At 42.3% G+C, this 12,658-nt stretch overlaps 1 non-coding gene across 1 annotated transcript; it reads left to right on the top strand.

Annotated features, from left to right (window-relative positions):
• The first annotated feature begins 12,585 nt into the window (after nt 1-12,585).
• On the top strand, nt 12,586-12,658 carry TRNAA-UGC (transfer RNA alanine (anticodon UGC)). The gene has a single exon. It is a non-coding gene; the product is annotated as a tRNA-Ala (tRNA).

Below are 12,658 nucleotides of genomic sequence, written 5' to 3'. Positions count from 1 at the left end.
CTGCCAATGCAGGGGACACGGGTTCGAGCCCTAGTCCAGGAAGATCCCACATGCCATGGGGCAACTAAGCCCGTGTGCCACAACTACTGAGCCCGCGCGTCTGGAACCTGTGCTCCGCAACAAGAGAGGCCGCGATAGTGAGAGGCCCGCGCACCGCGATGAAGAGTGACCCCCGCTCGCCGCAACTAGAGAAAGCCCTCGCACAGAAACGGAGACCCAACACAGCCAAAAACAAATTTAAAAAAAAAAAAAATGAAATTCTTTAAAAAAAAAAAAAAAGCACTGACATATTTCTGGGAATCTAGAAGGCCACATGCATGTGTCGGGTTGTGAGTATGCCCAGAGCTGTATGCATGCTAAGGAAAAGGCCTGAGAAGATGCTAAGCTCTCACCTCTCTTTGACCTTGAGGCTCCTTGCAAGGAGGGAGTAAAGGCTAAGGCAGAGCTGTCAACTTCCAGGCTGATTGTTGAATGCATACCCCAACATGCGCACAGAGCCCTTTGGCAAAGACTTGGAGTCTTATTGATTCCAGGCGATTAAGGAAATCTCTGTGCAATCATTAGCTGACAACTAAGCTAACTAAGAAGAGACTTCAGTGGCCACATACAACAAAGAATACAGACTTTACATAGTTACTTTGGAAACGTCATTACAAAAAATAGCAATTATAACAAGCTGCTGGGGAGGAAGAGAATCTGATTTGCAGAGTTACCATATTATATTATTTAAAATGTTCATTTTTCAACAAAAAATTGAGACATGAAAAGGAACACAAAAATGTGGCCCATACACAGAAAAATGTAATCAATAAAAACCATTTCTAACGAAGTCTAGATGTGGAACCAACTAGAAAAATACTTTATTATATATATTTTTTGGCCGCCCCACATGGCTTGTGGGATTTTAGTTGCCCAACCAGAGATTGAACCCAGGCCCTCTGCAGTGAGAGCATGGAGTCCTAACCACTGTACCGCCGGGGAAATACTTTAAATCACCTATTTTAAGTATGTTTAAAGAACTAAAGAAAATAATTTCTAAAAAATTAAGTGAAGGGTGGGTGAAATGAGTGAAGGGAATCAAAAGATACAAACATCCAGTTATAAAATAAACAAGTCATGGGGATATAATGTACAGCATGGTCACTATAATTGATACTGTATTGCATATTTGAAAATTGCTAAGAGTAGATCTTAAAAGTTCTAATCACAAGAAAAATTGTAACTATGGGAATCTTGCATAATACCTACCACTACACCAATGGCACTAATTGTAACTGTGTATGGTGCCAGATGTTAACTAGACTTATTGTGGTGATCGTTTTGCAATATATACAAATATTGAATCATGTTGTATACCTGAAACTAACATAATATTATATGTTGATTATGCCTCAATTTAAAAAAAGACATAAACTTAAAAAAATTGGAAATAAAGAACTAAGTGAAAATATGAGAGCAATATCTCACTAAATAGGGAATATCAACAAAGATACAAATTATAATAAAGAACCAAATAGAAACTCTGAAGTTAAAAAGTGCAATAATTGAGATGAAAAATTCACTAGAGGGGCTCAACAAAATATTTGAGCAGGCAAAAGAACCAGAAAATTTGGAGAGAGTTCAACTGAGATTATCAGTATAAGGAACAGAAAGAGGAAAGAATGAAGCAAAATGAGCAAAGCCTCAGAGATCTATAGTACAGTTCAGGGAGACAAAGGAGGGTCGGCCTGTCCTCCTGTTTCTCAAGTACCTTTAATTCAAAATATCAATATGCCAAAGTGGCATGTTTTGGAGTGGCATATTCTGCTGCCCTTCAATTATATTAATTTGAGTCTGAAAAAAAAAGTTGAATGAAAAAAGTGAGTTGCAAAAGTATCATTTTCAATCAGGTTCTTAACGGTAAGTAAAGAAAATCCTTCTCACTTAAGCAGAAAAAGGATTCATTGGGAGGATAATGGTAGTTCACAGAATCAGCAGGAGAGCTGAAGGACTGAGATCCAGGACCAAATTGTGTGGCTACAGCCGAGCCCCAGGCCCTTTGGTCAGCGCTGCCATTGCTGTCAGGGGCTGTGGTCTGATTGCAGACCCTCGTGTGGTCACAGGCCTGTCCCAAGCTGGGAGGGCAGCCCGCTGGCCTTTTAGCTCTCATGGTGAAGGGACTCTTCCTCCTCCTGGGAAGGGGCCTCAGACACTGAGCAGCCAAAATAGTGACAGATGGCCACATAGCTATCATTTATGTGAAACTTACAAACACCCAAAGCAATAACCTAGATTGTTTGTAGATAAGTACACAGTGAAAACAAAATCATTCACCGGAATGACATGCACTAATTCCAGGATAATAGGTACCTCTGAGGAGGGACGGTTAGGGAAAAGATGTGGAACTTCAGTTGTATCTGAAACATTTCCCTCCCTTCCTTCCTTCGCTGTTCAGCTTGCGGGATCTTAGTTCCCTGACCAGGGATGGAACCTGTGCCCCTTGCTGTGGAAGCAAGGAGTCCTAACTATTGGACAGCCAGGGAATTCTCCTGAAACATTTTCTTTCTTCAAAATGAAAAATGTCACCACCTGTTTATGCTTAGTGATATGGGTATCATTACTTTCTACACTTACGTGTGTCTTACAAATATTTCCTAATTAAAAAATCACTTCGGTAAATCAGCAGTATCTGTCAGGCCACTCAGGTCTCTGCAGATGTCTCCTTATATAACTTGAAATGCAAATTGATCCAGCACCCACAAGAGGAGATGGAAAGCTTTGCTTGCTAGCACCCACCTATCTTGTGAGAGTTTTCCAGCACTTGTACGGAGTCTGTCTCCATCAGCTGAAAGTTGGCAGGGCACTCAGCTGAAACTGCAAGACTGAGTAATGCTTGGCTTGATGCTGTTTATTGGGAAGGAGTGATTCATTTCATTATCAAAATCCTAAGCCCTTTAATATGCCTCCCAAGAATTTATCTGGTTTGGAAGATCAGAGACAAAAACTGAAGGGAGAACAAGAATTTCAGAAAAGTTGGAACGATTTTATAAAACAAACAAAAAGAACCAAACCAAAATCTTTTTGTTCAGACTGTGGCCAGTAGGGGTGAATTAGTGGATCTGTTTCTACATATTTAAAAAAAAAATTGAGATACAGTTGATTTATAACATTGTGTAAGTTTAAGGTGTACAACATGTTGATTTGAAACATTTACATATTGCAATAGAGTTACCACAGTTAGCACTGGCTAACACCTCTGTTGGCACATAATTATTTGTTGTGGTGAGCACATTTAAGATCTAGTCTCTTAGCAACCTTGAAGTTTATAATACAGTGTTGTTGCCTGTAATCACTATGCTGTGCATTAGATTTCCAGAACTTACTTCTCTTCTAGTTGCAAGTCTGTATCCTTTAACAGCATCTCCCCATTTCCCCCACCTCACAGCCCCTGGTAATTGCCACTCTGTTTCTATGTGTTTGCCTTTTTTAGATTCCATGTATGAGTTGTATCATAGAATACTTGTTTTCCTCTGTCTGATTTATCTCACTTAGTATAATGCCCTCAAGGTCCATCCATGTCATAAATGGCAGGATATGTTTCTTTCTCATGGCTGAATAATATTCCATTGTATATATACACCACATCTTCTTTATTCATTCATCAATGGACACTTAGGTTGTTTCCATGTCTTGACTATTGTGAATAATGCTGCATCCATATATATAAGTTTTAATAACAGGAAATCAGTTTCTCCTTGTTCCTCTTCCCTCCAAGTAAATGTTTAGCAAATATTTAAAGACTATGGATTTGAACTCTAATTGGAAAAGGTACATGCACCCCAGTGTTCATAGCAGCACTGTTTACTATAGACAAGACATGGAAGCAACCTAAGTGTCCATAAATGGATGGATAAAAAAGATGTGGTATATATACACAATGGAATATTACTCAGCCATAAGAAAGCATGAAATATTGCCATTTGCAGCAATATGGATGGACCTAGAAAATATCATACTAAGTGAAGTAAATCAGAGAAAGACAAATATGATATCACTTATATGTGGAATCTAAAAAATAATATAAATGAATTTATTTACAAAACAGAAACAGACTCACAGACATAGAAAACAAACTTATGGTTACCAAAGGGGAAAAGAGGGGGAGGGATAAATTAGGAGTATGGGATTAACAAACCACTATATATTAAATAGATAAGCAACAAGGATTTACTGTATAACATAAGGAATAATATTCAATATCTTATAATAACCTGTAATGGAAAATATAACTTGAATCACTTTGCTGTATACTTGAAAGTAACACAATGTTGTAAATCAACTATACTTCAAAAAAAAAAAAAAGACTATGAGTTTGAAATGACACCAGAGTGTTAGCCTGCCAGGGTACTGCCTGTCTTAGTTTGGTCCTGAGCATAGTTTCTACACTATAATGTGAGCTAAATAAATATAAGCTATTATTACTCAACAGCAAAAAAACCAAATAACCAGAATAAAAAATAGGGAAAGGACTTGAATAGACATTTCTCCAGTGATGATATGCAAAAGGCCAATGAGCATATGAAAAGATGCTCAACATCACTAAACATTAGGGAAATGCAAGTCAAAACCACAGTGAAATATCACCTCATAACCATAAGGATGGCTGCTAATCAAAAAACCCAGAGAATAGCAAGTGTTGGTGAGGCTGTAGAGCAGTGGTCCCCAACCTTTTTGGCACCAGGGACCGGTTTTGTGGAAGACAATTTTTCCATGGATGGGGAAGGGGGTGGTTTCAGGATGATTCAAGCTCATTGCATTTACTGTGCACTTTATTTCTATTATTATTACATTGTAATATATAATGAAATAATTATACAACTCACCATAATGCAGAATCAGTAGGAGCCCTGAGCTTGTTTTCCTGCAACTGGATGGTCCCATCTGGGGGTGATGGGAGACAGTGACACCCGAAGTGTGTTGCTTAGGTCCAGTCTACTCCGTAATCTCGTTTTGGTTGCTGTCACTGCAGAAAATCCTGCTTCACAAAGATAGGATGTTGGAAATGGAAGCAGGCTTTTCAGTGCTTTTGTGGCAGTCTCAGGATAGTCCACCTTGACTTTAACCCAGAACATATGGAGATTTGAAGTTGTCTCAAACATACCTTTAAGGCCACCATCATTTGAGATCTCAAGCAGTTGATCGTTTTCTAGCACGGAAAAAGTCGATTCACCTGGCTTATTCACAAATGGGTCACGGATCCATTCCTTCCCAATTCAGGAGTCTTTCGTGGTTGGGAAGTAATGCTCAAGCTCTTCTGAAAGCTGAGATAGGTGATCGTGCACCAGCTGGGAGAAAGAAGGCCCTGGCTCAGTCTCTTTCAAAATCTCTGCTAATGTTTGAAACATGTCAAAAATCCCAGTGTTCACTCATCGCCCCCATAATTCCAGTTTGGTTTTGAAGGCACCGCTTTATCTGCCGACTTGAGCACAGTTGTCTTCTCCCCTGAAGTGACAGATTGAGTTCATTGAGCAGGTTGAATGTGTCACACAAGTAAGCAAGTTTTGCGACCCATGCTGTGTCACTGAAATGTGCTGCCAGTGGTGACTATTTTTCTAAAAGAAATCTCTGGATGGGAATTCCCTGGTGGTCCAGTGGGTGAGACTCCGCTTTCCCAGTACAGGGGGTCTGAGTTCGATCCCTGGGTGGGGAACTAGATCCCGCATGCATGCCGCAACTAAGAAGCCCGCATGCCACAACTAAGACCCAGCGCAGTCTAAATATATAAGATCTTTAAAAAAAATAAAAGAAATCTCTGGAGTGGCTCTCGTAACTCAAAAACTCTGGCCAGTGATCTACCTTTAGAAAGCCATCTCACTTCTGTGCATAAGAGAAGACGTGTGCGCTCTGCGTCCATCTCCTCACAGAGCTGCGTGAACAGATGTGAGTTAAGGGCATGTACTTTAATGTGGTTGATAATTTTAATCACATCCTGTAAAACGTTGTTAAGTTCAGGTGACATTTCTCGGCTAGCCAGCATTTCTCTATGGATGACACAGTGCGTAGACTCACATTCAGAAGCGACCTCTTTGACTGGGGTGGTGAAACCAGAAAGCCGTCCAGTCATGGCAGCCGCTCTGTCCGTGCATATACCGACACAAAATGACCAATTCAGTTTTCCTGATATGTAATCGTTCAAAGACTTGACTAATTCTGCAGCTGTGGTGTTGGTTGGCAACAAAAGTACACATAACATATCCTCATGCACGTCCTCCTGAAAAATACATCGCACAGAAACAAGCATTGTTGCCTTGTTGTCAACATCGGTAGACTCGTCAACCTGAATCACGTACCACAGTGACCCATTAATTCTCTCTAACAATTGTGCCTCAATGTCCTCTGCTATTGCATCAATGTGTCTAGTTATGGTGCTAGCCGAAAGAGGAACACATGCCACCTTTCGAACTGCAGCCTCTCCTAAAAGTTCACAACAAATGTCCATAGCTGCAGGCGGGATCAACTCTTCACCAATAGTAAAGGGCTTCTTAGCTTTAGCAATGCAGTTAGCCACTAAGAATGATGCTCTCAGTGCAGACACGTTTGCTGAAGTGGTGACCTTCAATAATTGCTTCTGTTCACGTTTTTTTTTCTTTTGAAAAACTCCAAAGGCTTGTCTTTTAATTCAGGGTGCTTAGTCTACATGTGGCAAAGCAGTTTTGAAGGTTTCATGGCTTCGTTGGATAGCCGGTCACCACATATTGTACAAAGCAGGCTTGGAGAATGTGAATCACCTGTTGCAATGAACCCGTAATTTAAGTAGGACTCTTGGTATTTTCTTTTAAATGAAGCTTTCTTTTTGTTGGCAGTCTTAGAGTCTTCTGCTGTCTCATCATTGGGTCTTTCCCCCTTTTCAAAGATGCTCTCCAGAGACATTTGTTTTTTTACTCATTTTGGCTAGGGTTAGCTTGTGGACTTACCAAAACTGTGACTGAGACAAGTGTGCAGTGCGGGAAAAAGGCGCGGACAGAAGTGGTAAATAAAATAATGGGTGGGCCACACGCAGACTAAAATAAGTGTCTGATTCTGACTTAAAGCCTGCCACCAGATGCAGCTGTACAATTGAAGTACATCAACTCACTTTCTACTATAAAGCCTGCCACCAGATGCAGCTTAATTGTCACTTGCCGCTCCCTGATAGGGTTTTGATATGAGTCTGCAAGCAACTGATCTATTATGGTCTCTGTGCAGTCAAACCCCTCTGCTAATGATAATCTGTATTTGCAGCCGCTCCCCAGCGCTAGCATCATGGCCTCAGCTCCACCTCAGATCATCAGGCATTAGATTCTCATAAGGAGCGCGCAACCTAGATCCCTCTCATGCGTAGTTCACAGTAGGGTTCACGCTCTTATGAGAATCTAATGCCACTGCTGATCTGACAGGAGGCGGAGCTCAGGTAGTAATGCGAGTGATAGGGAGTGGCTGTAAATACAGATGAAGCTTCGCTCGCTCGCCCACCACTCACCTCCTACTCTGCGGTCTGGCTCCTAACAGGCCACGGACCAGTACCGGTCTGTGGCCTGAGGGTTGGGGACCCCTGATGTAGAGAAATTGGAACCCTTGTTCACTGTTGGTGGGAATGTAAAATCGTGCAGCCTCCATGGAAAACACTGTGGTGGTTCTTCAAAAATTAGAATCATCCTGTGATCCAGCAACCTCACTTCTGGGTCTATGTCCAAAGGAACTGAAAGAAGGATCTCAAAGAGATATTTGTACCCTTGCGTTCACAGCAGCATTACTCACAATAGCCAAAAGGTGGAAGCAACCCAAGTGTCCATCAGTGGTTGAATGGATAAACAAAATATGGTATATACATACAAAGGAATATTATTCAGCCTTAAAAAGGAAGGAAATTCTGACATATGCTACAACATGGATGAACCTTGAGGACATTTTTCTAAGTGAAATAAACCAATCACAAAGAGACAAATACTGTATGATCCTACTTATATGAGGGAATCCACAGTAGTCAAATTTATAGAAATAGAAAGTAGAATGGTGGTTGCCAGGGGCTGGGGAGGAGGGGAGAATGGGAATTGGGTTAGTGGGTATAGAGTTGCAGTTTTGCACAATGAAAAAGTTCTGGAGATTGGTTGCACAACAATGGAAAAATGCTTAACACTGTTGAACTATTCATTTAAAAATGATTAAGATGATAAATTTTATGTTTTTTTTAAACCACAATTAAAATGTGAAAAGTTAAATAAATATTAGCTGTTTTACAAGTGAGGAAACTGAAGTCTCAAGAGGGAAGAGGTGACTTGACCAAAATCACTTCCTTTCAACACGGAGCTGGACCTGATCCTGTGCTCTTGCCACTCGGCCTCGGGGTTCCTCAGATTTCGAAGCCCTGACGAGGACCTTCCGGGGGAGCATCATTTTGGAGTCGGGATGGTGAAATCGCAGCACAGAGGTGTGTAGCACTGTCCACAGGAAATCTGGTCCCGGCCATCATACAGCCAACTTGGGTCGTCCCACAAAACTTGGTTCTTGAGGCCCAGATTCACAGCCTGAAGGTGGCACTTGGTTTATTTGCTGTCATGTTTGATAACAACTGAAGACTGCATGCCTCGCTGTAAAGTCTTATTACCACCTGCCCCTGTTAATAAGCCACAGCTGGGCTCAGAGGAAGCTTAGAGACCCTTCCAGAAACTGTGCGGAGGAGAGAGGGGAGAGGGATTCAACAGCCCCCTCCAACAGAGCAGCGCTGTCTGCAGGGAGGCCAGGTCGGCAGCAAGGGGGTGGGTCTCCCCTCAATATTGGGAACTGACGCCCCCCTAAGAGGGGTAGTTCTTTTTTCCCCCCTTTTATGTTCTTTTTAAAAAATTTTTTATTTTATATTGGAATGTAGTTGATTAACAGTGTTGTGTTAGTTTCAGGTGTACAGCAAAGTGATTCAGTTATACATGTACATGTGTCTATTCTTTTCCAAATTCTTTTCCCATTTAGTTTTTTTAAAAAATTATTTATTTATTTGTTTATTTATTTATTTATGGCTGTGTTGGGTCTTCGTTTCTGTGCGAGGGCTTTCTCTAGTTGTGGCAAGCGGGGGCCACTCTTCATCGCGGTGCGTGGGCCTCTCACTATCGTGGCCTCTCTTGTTGCGGAGCACAGGCTCCAGACGCGCAGGCTCAGTAGTTGTGGCTCACGGGCCCAGCTGCTCCGCGGCATGTGGGATCTTCCCAGACCAGGGCTCGAACCCGTGTCCCCTGCATTGGCAGGCAGATTCTCAACCACTGCGCCACCAGGGAAGCCCCCCATTTAGGTTTATACAGAATATTGAGCAGAGTTCCTTGTGCTATATAGTAGGTCCTTATTAGTTATATATTTTAAATATAGCAGTGTGTACATCTCAGTCCCAAACTCCCAATCTATCCCTCTCCCCCACCCTTCCCCCTGGTAACCATAAGTTCATTCTCTAAGTCTGTGACTCTGTTTCTGCTTTGTAAATAAGTTCATTTATATCACTTTTTTAGATTCTGCATTTAAGTGATATCATATGATATTTGTCTTTCTCTGTCTGACTTACTTCACTTAGTATGATAATCTCCAGGTCCACCCATGTTGCTGCAAATGGCATTATTTCATTCTTTTTAATGGCTGAGTAGTATTCCATTGTATATGTGTACCACATTATCTTTATCCATTCCTCTGTAAATGAACATTTAGGTTGCTTCCATGTCTTGACTATTGTAAACAGCGTTGCAGTGAACATTGGGGTGCATGTATCCTTTCGAACCATGTTTTTCTCTGGATATATGCTCAGGCGTGGGATTGCTGGATCATATGGTAGCTCTATTTTTAGTTTCTTAAGGAACCTCCATACTGTTCTCCATAGTGGCTGTACCAATTTACATTCATAAGGGCAGGGGCTAATTCTAATTAAGCATCAAACTTGTTTCTTTGAAACTCAATACTTTCTAGTAGATATGCAGTAAACAAGGTTAGGCATGGTGTATCCATCCAGTTGCTTTGTTAACTAAAGGAAACTTCTGGGGATTTTGTAGCTGCAGCCTAGTGGGTGAATCACTGAAAAACAGCCCCCCGACTCCCCAGACTTCTGCCTGGAGCTCCTTTAAAGAGGGAGGTACTGCGCCAAGGAGGAATTAAGATTCTGCCACCAGGAGAAACTTACCCAGACTGGGCCCGGGGCAGGGTCTACATCAGGGCAGGTACCTACGTCAGATGCTGTTGCAGAAGGGCCATTTGTGTGTAGTGGGTCTGGACGTTGGCTGTGGGGTGGGCCCTGGCTGGGACACTGTACGAGCAGGACACTGAGGAGGCAGAATTAAGTTTCCTGCTCTGTTCTCCAGGTTTTGTAGGTCTGAATAGCAGACGACAGATGCTCTGCAGTGGTCCAACCATCTCCGTGCCTCCTTTCCTACTTGTCTGTGAGCTGCTCAAGCACAAGGGCCCTGTCCTCGCAGGATCCCCTGCATATAGAACAGTGGTACCCAGATGGGCCATAAATGTTTGGGGGCTTGCTGGTTGCTGACTAGGAGGGTGGTCCTAGAAGTACTTCTAAGGAAAACACTCCACTTCACATTTCGTTTTTTTAATGTTTTTTTTTTTTGGCTGTGTTGGGTCGTTGTTGCTGTGTGTGGGCTTTCTCTAGTTGCGGTGAGCAGGGTCTACTCTTCGTTGCGGTGCGCGGGCTTCTCATTGTAGTGGCTTCTCTTGTTTTGGAGCATGGGCTCTAGGCGTGCGGGCTTCAGTAGTAGCAGCACATGGGCTTAGTAGCTGCAGCATGCAGGCCCTAGAGTGCGCGGGCTTCAATAGTTGTGGCACGTAGGTTCAGTAGTTGCGGCATGTGGGCTCTAGGGTATGCGGGCTTCAGTAGTTGTGGCGCACGGGCTCAGTAGTTGTGGCGCATGGGCTTTGTTGCTCCACGGCACGTGGGATCTTCGCGGACTAGGGATCGAACCCGTGTCCCCTGCATTGGCAGGAGGATTCATTTTTCAAAATTTTTATTTATTTATTTATTTTTGGCTGTGTTGGATCTTCGTTTCTGTGCGAGGGCTTTCTCCAGTTGCGGCGAGCAGGGGCCACTCTTCATCGCAGTGTGCAGGCCTCTCACTGTCACGGCCTCTCCCGTTGTGGAGCACAGGCTCCAGATGTGCAGGCTCAGTAGTTGTGGCTCACAGGCCTAGCCGGCTCCGTGGCATGTGGGATCTTCCCAGACCAGGGCTCGAACCCGTGTCCCCTGCATTGGCAGGCAGATTCTTAACCACTGCGCCACCAGGGAAGCCCGGCAGGAGGATTCTTAACCACTGTGCAACCAGGGAAGTCCCACATTTCTTTTATTGTGTTAGAATACTCGTAAAATTTACCATCTTACCCATTTTGTTTTTCCAACAGTACATAGCTCCTTTCTTTATTTACACTTCACTATAAATACATGAGACATGATTTGAGCTATGTTGTTAAAGGCTATAGTGTGGAGTGCAGGCCAAAGGGGGTTGGGTGGAAGGATTAAGGAGATACTGTCATCATTTGGGTGAGAGCTGATGGTGGCTTGGGCAGGATGGTAGCAGAGGAGGTTGAGAGAGGAGACCAGATTCTGGATACATTTTGAAGGTAGAGGCAGTAGATTTGTCTGCAGACTGGATGTAGTGTGAAAGAAAGTAGTCAAGGATGATGCCATGTTCTAGAATATCAGCTGTATAGCAGACCTCAGAGAATAACCAGTCCAGATCACAGCAGGAGGATGGAGATGTGAAGGGCATCGGTTTCCAAATGGGTTGAACATTTGGAATATCTCAGAGTTCGATATTTGAAAATTGTATTAGTAGGTACGTAACAGATATAGTGGAGTGTGTAAAAAATTAAGAATAGATACGTTGGAAACAAACCAATAAACAAACCAGGCAATTATTGATCTCAGAAAAAACAGTAAGTATGCAAGAAAGGTATCAACTTAGCTTTGCAGGAAACAATATTTTTATGGTATTAATAATGTAAACACAGACTGCTTGATTTAGCAAAAAACTGAGATATAACTCTACTGGAAGGATGAGGGCAGGAGAAAAGGTGCAAAGAACTAAATAAATCCTTATTTACCATAACAGCTAGTCAACAGATGAAGTAGAAAACTGTCAGATCAAGAAATAGGATTATGAACACATTAATCAGGCATGGAGGCAAACAGAGAGAAAATTACTAAAAATAATCGAAAATGGTAGCCTATAGGTATCTTACCCATTTTAACATGTAAAGTTTAATGGTCTTAAATACATTCACATTGTTGTGCAGCCATCACTACCATCCATCCCCATAAATCTTTTCATCTTGTGAATCTGAAACTTTATGCCCATTAAGCAACATCTGCCCATTCTCTGCTCGTCCCAACCCCTGGTAACCACCATACAATTTGTGTCTTTATGGTTTTGACTACTCTAGATATGTCACATAAGTGGAATCAAACATTATTTGTCTTTTTGTGACTGGCTTAGTTCATTTAACATGAATGTCCTCAAGGTTCAACCATGTAGTCATATGTGTCAGGATTTCTTTCCTTTTTAAGGCTCAATAATATTCTATTATATGGGGAATTCTCTGGTGGTCCAGTGGTTAGGACTCTGCACTTGCACTGCTGGGGACCCGGGTTCAATCCCTGGTTGGGGAA

This window comes from Balaenoptera ricei, chromosome 11, assembly GCF_028023285.1.
Source record: "Balaenoptera ricei isolate mBalRic1 chromosome 11, mBalRic1.hap2, whole genome shotgun sequence".
NCBI lineage: Eukaryota > Metazoa > Chordata > Mammalia > Artiodactyla > Balaenopteridae > Balaenoptera > Balaenoptera ricei.
This window is presented reverse-complemented; position numbering and strand designations above follow the sequence as displayed.